General features: G+C 46.8%; 1 long non-coding RNA gene across 1 annotated transcript in view; it reads left to right on the top strand.

Moving 5' to 3' along the window:
* Nucleotides 1-2,230: 2,230 nt before the first annotated feature.
* Nucleotides 2,231-7,857, top strand: part of LOC116082316 — a 7,435-nt gene continuing 1,808 nt past the window's right edge. The window contains exons 1-3 of the long non-coding RNA XR_004115244.1: nt 2,231-2,412; nt 5,403-5,552; nt 7,024-7,084. This is a non-coding gene — a long non-coding RNA (uncharacterized LOC116082316). The remainder of the gene's footprint in view (nt 2,413-5,402; nt 5,553-7,023; nt 7,085-7,857) is intronic.

Consider the following 7,857-nt stretch of genomic DNA (forward strand, 5'->3'; position numbering starts at 1 on the left):
AGGGTCTTAAAGCCCACACCCACAGTGACACACCTACTTCAACAGGGCCACATCTACTCCAAGGCCACACTACTCCAACAAGGCCACACCTTCTAATACAGCCACTCCCTGGGTCAAGCATATACAAACCATCACAACCTCCAAGGCTAAGAATCTGCTTTGAGGTCTCCTCAGTCTTTTTAGAGGTTTTAATCTGGTATCTAGGCTCCAGTACCCAAAAGGAATCCCACCTCTCAAGCTCCAGAGGCCCTTGTATTGTCCATTGTTAAAACATACCTAAGTCAAAGACCCTGCCTTCATCAATGTCCTACCAATGTAGGGTCTGTCAAGCCTTTCTGAAAACCACATTCAAATTAGGAGCCACACCTCCATCTCTGCATCCCAGAGGGCACTGACAATGGAGAGGAGGGGAGGAGGGTCAGGGGTCAGGATAGCCTGGGACATGAATCTCAGCTTTGTTGCCTACCAGCAAGGCAGCATTGGCCGGTCACCCTCCATCCCCCTTCCCCAGTCACACACACAGCTTCTTCTCTGGCAAAGCAGAGTTGGTGATGCCAGTCTTGAAAAGCTGCTGTGCAACAAGATGCAAAGACATAGGAAAGTGGCCAGCACATGGCTGTCAGGAACAGAGCTTTACTGTACTGAAGTCCTGGAGCACCTGCCCCGTGGTGCTATATGGAGAAATATAACACCCTCCACAGGATGTTCTAAGACCAGGCAGCTCCTGGCTCAAAAGAAAGCATTTGCTGTGAACCCTTAGTACAACCTGGAGTTCCCTGATAATTCCACACATATTTTACGTAGGAAAATCACGTTGTCAGCCAAGTCTACTAGGTCCGGGAATTATCTCACATATAAGAAAACATGGTTTCGCCTCCGAAGGATATCCATATTTTATCTTTTCAGTGCTAAGGATGGAACCTAGTGCCTCCACTCCTATTAGGCAAGAACTCTACTACTGAGCTGTCGCCGAGACCCCCAAAGGGCAGCCTTCCTGAGCAGCTCACAGAAACTGTAGCGGCTCAGTGCCTTCGCTTTACCTCCCTTTTGCCAGGTCTAATGGAAACAGTTTGCTAGATCTTGCCAAACTCACAGAAAGTTTCTCTAATTCCCACCGCTTTGCTATTGAAAAGGAAGGGAGTTGTTGCTGCAGAGGTCGGGTGTGGTATATTTAACTGAGTGCTGAAAGCAAATTCAACACAAATAACCAATGTGGGCAGATTGCACAATTCTCAAGTTATTTTTGTGATGGGCAATGTTTTTCTTTTTCATTCCGTTTTCCTGCCTCTCAAATTGGCTAATGATTTCCAATGAGTACAAAAGCACAATACACTTAGCGTCCCGTGGATACTGGCATCACTGGGAGGTATTGTGTTGATAATCTGTTTTTGATGGATTCCCAGCATAGTAAATACGGGAGAAGGAACCACTGTTGACATCTTTTCCCTGTAACTTGGAAGTGGGTCATCATCAGCTCAGTGAAGTCAACACAACATCACAAAATAAGGTCACAGCAACTTCTGGAGTCTCAGAGAAGCAAAACCATGTGCAGACACATTGTGAAACTGTACTTAATATTCTGCGTGACTGGGTAGGAAGCTTCCTCGGCCAACCCCCTGTGAGCTGTCTCATGTTGGTTTGGCAGGCGACCTCAGCGGAGCATGTGATGTACATACTCAGTTCCCTGCAATCCGCCCCTGCTGGATTCCCGACCAGCTGCATCTCTTTCTGCAGTGTGGCCAGAGAGAACGTGTCTAGAGTTATTGTTGATGGCTCTTTAATCCACATCATGGAATAAACAGAATGAAGTCTGACAAGCGTGGTTTTCTTCTCAACATATGCTGCCCAGTCTAATGGGTGGGGTGAAAACTGTCCCTGTTTCCCAGAAGCCAGGCAACCTCCTGCCTTGTTTTCAGCCCATGATAATTCAGCCTTTTAAACTTCAATGTGTGTGTGTGTGTGTGTGTGTGTGTGTGTGTGTGTGTGTGTGTATTGCATGCTATGTTTGAAAACAATCAAAGTTAATCCACGAGAGGAGTTGGTCTCTCACTTCACTGGCCCCTCCCCAGTTTTCTTCCCCAGAGGCTGCTGTCTCAGGTTCCTTCCTTGTCCTTTCCGTGGATATGCAGAGAAGAGAAGCTTCGAGTTTTCAAGTTTTGAACGGCATTTTTATACGTTCAGCTCGAGTGGCTGATGGAATGCCTTTTTCCAAATCACATTCTCCATGGCAACATAGCTCTGGAACACACACGGACAGACATACATCGCCACACGCAGCCGTCATCCTTTGAAGCACAAAATGGAGGGGAAACGGGGCAACTGAGGAGCGAAAAGAAGGCACGTCACAATCAACCGCAGTGGTTAGCGGCTTCTCAGATGCTTCCAGACAGCTTTTTATACAGAAATAGCTCGGTGAGAGCAGCCCAGCCTACTCAGACTGCAGAACAGATCCCCGGAACCTGCCTTTGTGTAACCTTCCCCTGGAGCTCAAGTCCAAACACATCTGAGTTTGGCAGGGCTGTGTGCAGTCACATTAGCACACAGACAAACAGCTGAGCTCCCGGGCTTGCCTCGTTCTTTCTCCCCAGAACCACCAGCTTTTTTAGTTTCCACCTGTTTTCTCCAACCTCAATACCACCCAGAAAACTTGAAGGAAAGCCCTTCAAGTTTTCTGTCATGGGGTTGAGTAAAAATCCAATTCTCACACTCTAGAGAGGAAGAATAAATACAGAGTCCCCCACCCCGTGTGTATGTGTGTGTGTGTGTGTGTGTGTGTGTGTGTGTGTGTGTATGTTGTACATTTGACAAAGCTAAATTTGGAAAAATCCATTTTTGAGGCCATTTTGGAACTAAGCAATGAGTTAACTTGCTCTCAATTAGAAGGTCTATTGATCATTGGAGCAGAGGTGGCTGGATAGGAGTGACAGATTCCCTTCATAAGTCGCGCTGGACATTTCCTGGAACTGAGGCATGAGGGAAGGTGTGTATGCACGTTCACTTAAGCCCTGCATTGGAACAGATAGATGGGATGTGCTGGGGATTGAATTCATGACCTTGCATATTCTAGGCACGTGCTCTACCACCTGTCCCTGAGACAGAATAAAAAGCACACTCTAAGTTTTAGTAAAGGGGCTCGGGGAAATAGCTCGGTTGGGAAAGTGCTTGCCAAACAAGCATAAGGACCCAAGTTCAATCCCCAAAACCCACACTTCAAAGGCCACATGTGGCAGCAGGTGTTTATAATTTCAGTGCTGGCAAGGTGGAGACAGGTGAATCCCTAGGGTTCAATGGCCAGCTGGCAGAGACTACTTGCTGAATTCTAGATTGTAAGAGATCCTGTCTCATGAAAACAGTGTAGATGCACCTAAGGAACAATAGCCAAGGCTGCCCTCTGGCCTTCATAGCCATGCACACACAAGAACAACTGCACAGACAAGGCAGAACTGAATTAAAAGATCCCTCTGACACATGCTTTTAATTTCAGTACTTGAGAGAGGCAGAGGCAGGTGGATTTCTGAGTTTGAGGCAACTGGTCAACAGAGTGAGTTCCAGGACAGCCAGAGCTACACAAGAGAAACCCTGTCTCAAACTCCACCCACCCAACCCCTTCCTACCTCCCCCCAAAAGAAAACAAGCTAGATTTAATATCGGAGCCATATGGGAACACCAGAAAAGGACTGTTTCAACAGTCTTACCCCTGATAAAAGAAATCGTTATTTGTGTATATGTTCTGGAATACACTGGAAAGATCAAGTTCCAAGGACATATTGCCTTGTCTTCTGGCTAGTGCCTGGAGATCCACCATTTGTCGGAAAATATTTGAATTCTACAATAACAGAAAAAAGTACAATATGCAAATTTCTGTGAGAAGTACAGCACCTATGGTACTCATGTCCATAGCACTTAGGTGACAGCAAAGCCTTACATCCTCACTAGGCAGGACTGTAGATGGCTTTCTTTAGTCTCTGTGGGGCTGCACCATCCCCACCCCTGCCCCAGTGCTCCAGTGCCCCCGTGCCCCTTGCCTCTGTGCACTCATCTGTGCTCTAGTGGGTGGGTGCCTTTCCTCCCATAACCAGAAGGATGGGGCAGAGGTGATGCTGTGTGGCCCTTCCGAGGCTGGATTAGGAGAAGTGGTATCTTGTCTGCTTCAGCCTCTTGGAATACTTGTTCTGAAGAAATTCAAGTGGCACATCCCACACCAAAGACAAAAACAGGGATAAAGAGGTGGCTTAATCAGTGATTGCTTGCAGCACAAGCGTAAAGGCCTGAGTTCAAGCTGAGAACCCACATAAAAACTGGATGCATACACCTGTGATCCCAGGGCAGGGGAACCAGAGACAGGGGGGATCCATGGAGCTTGGTAGTCAGCCAGTCTAGCCAATAGGTGAGTGCTAGGTTCAGTGAGAGAGCTTGTTTCAAAACTTAAGGTGGAGAGAGATAGAGAGAGATACATAACATTGATCTTTGATCTCTACCCATGTGCTTCAAGTACACAAGCATCTATGTGCACACACACACACACACACACACACACACACACACACACACCTCTTGGGATGGCCATGTTGTAAGAAAGTCCAAGCTATCATGTATTGTGGGTTTCTGGGGAAATAGATGCTTGGTTGACCCTTAGCTACCATATGCCACGCATTTAAGTGATGACATCTTGGATGTTCAGCTCAATAGTCTGGATGGTTCTGGTCTCAACCAACAAATGCATGGGAGACTCCCAACTGCAAACTGCCTAGCTGGACCCACCCCAGCCAGCTCATAGAAGTATCAAAAATAGTATAATTTTTTAATTTTAATTTTAAGCCACTAGACTTTGGGGTGTGTTGTTGCACAGCAACAGGCTGATGAAACAGTCTTCACATTTACTGGGCCAGGTTTTGGATCTAAGCGTCCACTCCCCAACATTTATTTCACTCCTTCTTTGCTGTGCACTGTGGGGAATTAACCCTAGGTTCCCAGAATCCCTGCTTAATCTATATGTTCATTGTGCAGCCACTAGCACACCTCCAGCAACAATGAGTTTCCCATGCTGTATTTTACAGAGGGAGATGAAGAAATTTGCACCATCTAGTAAACAAATTGCCAGGACCTGAACCCAAAGTTCTGTTGTCAAAACCCATCTTCAGGTTAAAGCTGAAAATGAGAGATGGGCTTCATTTTGTTAATGGGTTAGGGTAGTGAGAAGACATGAAGGCAGCAAGTATCCAATGGAAGAAATAATACCATGGAATGAAGACAATGTCCCTGAAGAAGGGAGGCTACATGGAACAAATGACTTTTGCCTGATTCTGTCCAGAGACTGTGCTGATACTTGGGTCCTTAAATCAAATGATGTTTGTTCTCTTCTTTTGAGCAAACAGATTGACATAATATGTTGCTTTTGCAAGACCCACAGGAGGAGAGCATAAAGCCAGTGTTCCTTGGAGAAGCAGGCAGCCTGGTCCAAGTGCATCTATAAACCGTAACCACCCACACACAAAAGCAGTGCGTAAGACAAAAAGCACAATTTAGAAGATTCCCATTAGCAAACATAAAAGGTAAGAGCCTCAGACCTCGTCTCCATCAAACCTCATCTCCAACACACATATAGCATGGCATAAATTGTGTGTCTTACAGCCAGGAAGGGGGGGGGGGGTCCCCAGCCCATGAGCCTCTCGTGGGATGACCACATCTGAGGGAGGTTTGTGCCTCCTGTTCACTCCTCTGTCATCTGCATTGCGGGTTAGCTCTCACCCACTCCCACCATACTCCTGCTTTCTCTGGCGCCCCTTCAGAGCTCTGGAGCTAATTTTAACCTGTAAGCTGAATCTTAGAGCAAAGAAGTCCTAGGGTTTGGAGTGGCTTTTAACTAAAGGATACAAGCCGTAAGTGTTCAGAGAAGTAGGGCAAGCCAGGAGATAACCACTTTCCTCTCTGACCATTGTTCAGAATTTTAAAACAAGGGCAGATTATCTTTGGTAAATGTCTTGTCATGGGAAAGAAACCACCATGGCGAACAGCAGGCATTCACTGAAGCATATAGAGCGTTATTTTGGAAGGGAGCTGGTTAAAAAAATGTGCTATGTTGTTTCTAGGCTAGGGGCCATATGCATATAAACTAATAACTAATATACTCAAGGGAAGGTAGGATAACAGCAGATTTTTCGGGGAGGAACAGGGAGAAGAATGATGGATCAGGATGCTTCCTAGAAGTGTGATTCTTGCAAGAGTGACGGCAGTTCAGGGAACTGTCAGGAATACAAACTTCCCCCACTTGCTAAAGGCTGTTGTCTGTGTTTGTTTTTGATACAGAGGACTACTATGGGCCAGATGAAAGGGGCCCATCTCTACCCAGGGCACTGGGCAGGTGTTAAGCACTGTTTAAGCACTCTTAAAATCGGTTAATACTAACGATCAGCCCTCGTTGTAAGGACTCCCTCTGATGTTCATTTTCCTGTAAATAAGCAAAGATGTTGGGGGGATGGGCAATCTGACTTCCTAATTGGCAGCTGTTGGACTCTCCTTTGTTGCCCTGGCCGCCTTGAGCAAAAGGACTGTCAATCAAAAGCCAGCTGGACTACACTTAATGCCAACACTGGCTGTGTCGAACACTCCACAGGCGCTTTGAGAGAACGACGCTCCGATTGCAGCTGGCTGTTCCTGCACCTGAAGGGGTGGCCTCAGCCAGGGCTGTTCAAACAGACAGCACTGACTGGACTGTTTGGTATCACAAGCCTCAGTGAACTCAGGTTACCCTGTAACCACTTCCAACCTAAGCCAGAGGGGGAGTGCCTTGGAGAGAGACGAGGCTTTGAGTAGGGCTAAAGGGACAGCGCTCTGATTGGTACAAACACAAACCCTCATTTGCATGTGGCTTGCTCTGATTGGCGCAAGCTCCCCTCCCTCCTTTAGCTACAGAAGCAGGCAATTTAGTAAGCGGCCTGGAAGACACACCTTCTTGTATTGCCCGTGTTGCAATGTTATGCTCCAAAAAAGGCTTCTCTTGAGTGATCTTCTCTTTTTTAATAGTGTGGGCTGAGCTGATGACACGAGGAAAGGAGCGGGAGAAACAACGAAGCAACTGGAGAGGGTAGGTACTGACAGGGCAAGCTGTGGAAGCAGTAAGGCAAGAGGCTACTTGGCTGCAAAGAGCTAGAGACAAGAGAATGTAGGCCCTAGCGACTGGAAGAGTTCTAGAGAGCTGTCAAGCCACTTAGGCCAAAAGATCTCTGACACCCCAGGCTCAGGAGCTAGAACACTGGCCACTGTCAGCATGAGTAGTTGCTAAAGATTCAGGAATCCCGACTTCATAAGAACAGAAACACAGTAGTCCTTGCCTTTAATTCCCCCCTTCCCCCGCCATTCCCCCTTCCGTCCCCCAGAGGCAGAGGCAGGCTATGTGCTGCTGCGAAAGGTAAAATGAAATAATAACCATATTTTCCCGTCAGGAGTGTCATGCCTTTAGTCTGGCGGTGGTGGCCCATACCTTTAATTCCAACATTTGGGAGGCAGAGACAGGCAGCTATCTGAGTTTGAGGCCAACCTGCTCTACGAAGTGAGTTCAGGGACAGCCAGGGCTTACACAAAGAAACAGAAACTCTGTCTCTGAAAACCAAAAAGAAAAAGAAAGGAAAAACAACAACAACAACAACAAAAACCCAAAGAACAACAAAATATCATCACCACCACCACCACCACCACCACCATAAAACCCCAGTTGCACTAAGGATCCAGTTACCCAAGGTTTCCAAAGAGCTATTAACACTAGAGGGACGCTGTTTGCTGCTGATTGGAGTGGTTCTGAATATGAATGCTGTTGAGACCAGCTAGCCTCCTATCTACCCACAATTTGTCTTTTTTTTT

This window comes from Mastomys coucha, unplaced genomic scaffold (assembly GCF_008632895.1).
Source record: "Mastomys coucha isolate ucsf_1 unplaced genomic scaffold, UCSF_Mcou_1 pScaffold7, whole genome shotgun sequence".
In the NCBI taxonomy this organism is placed as follows: Eukaryota; Metazoa; Chordata; class Mammalia; order Rodentia; family Muridae; genus Mastomys; species Mastomys coucha.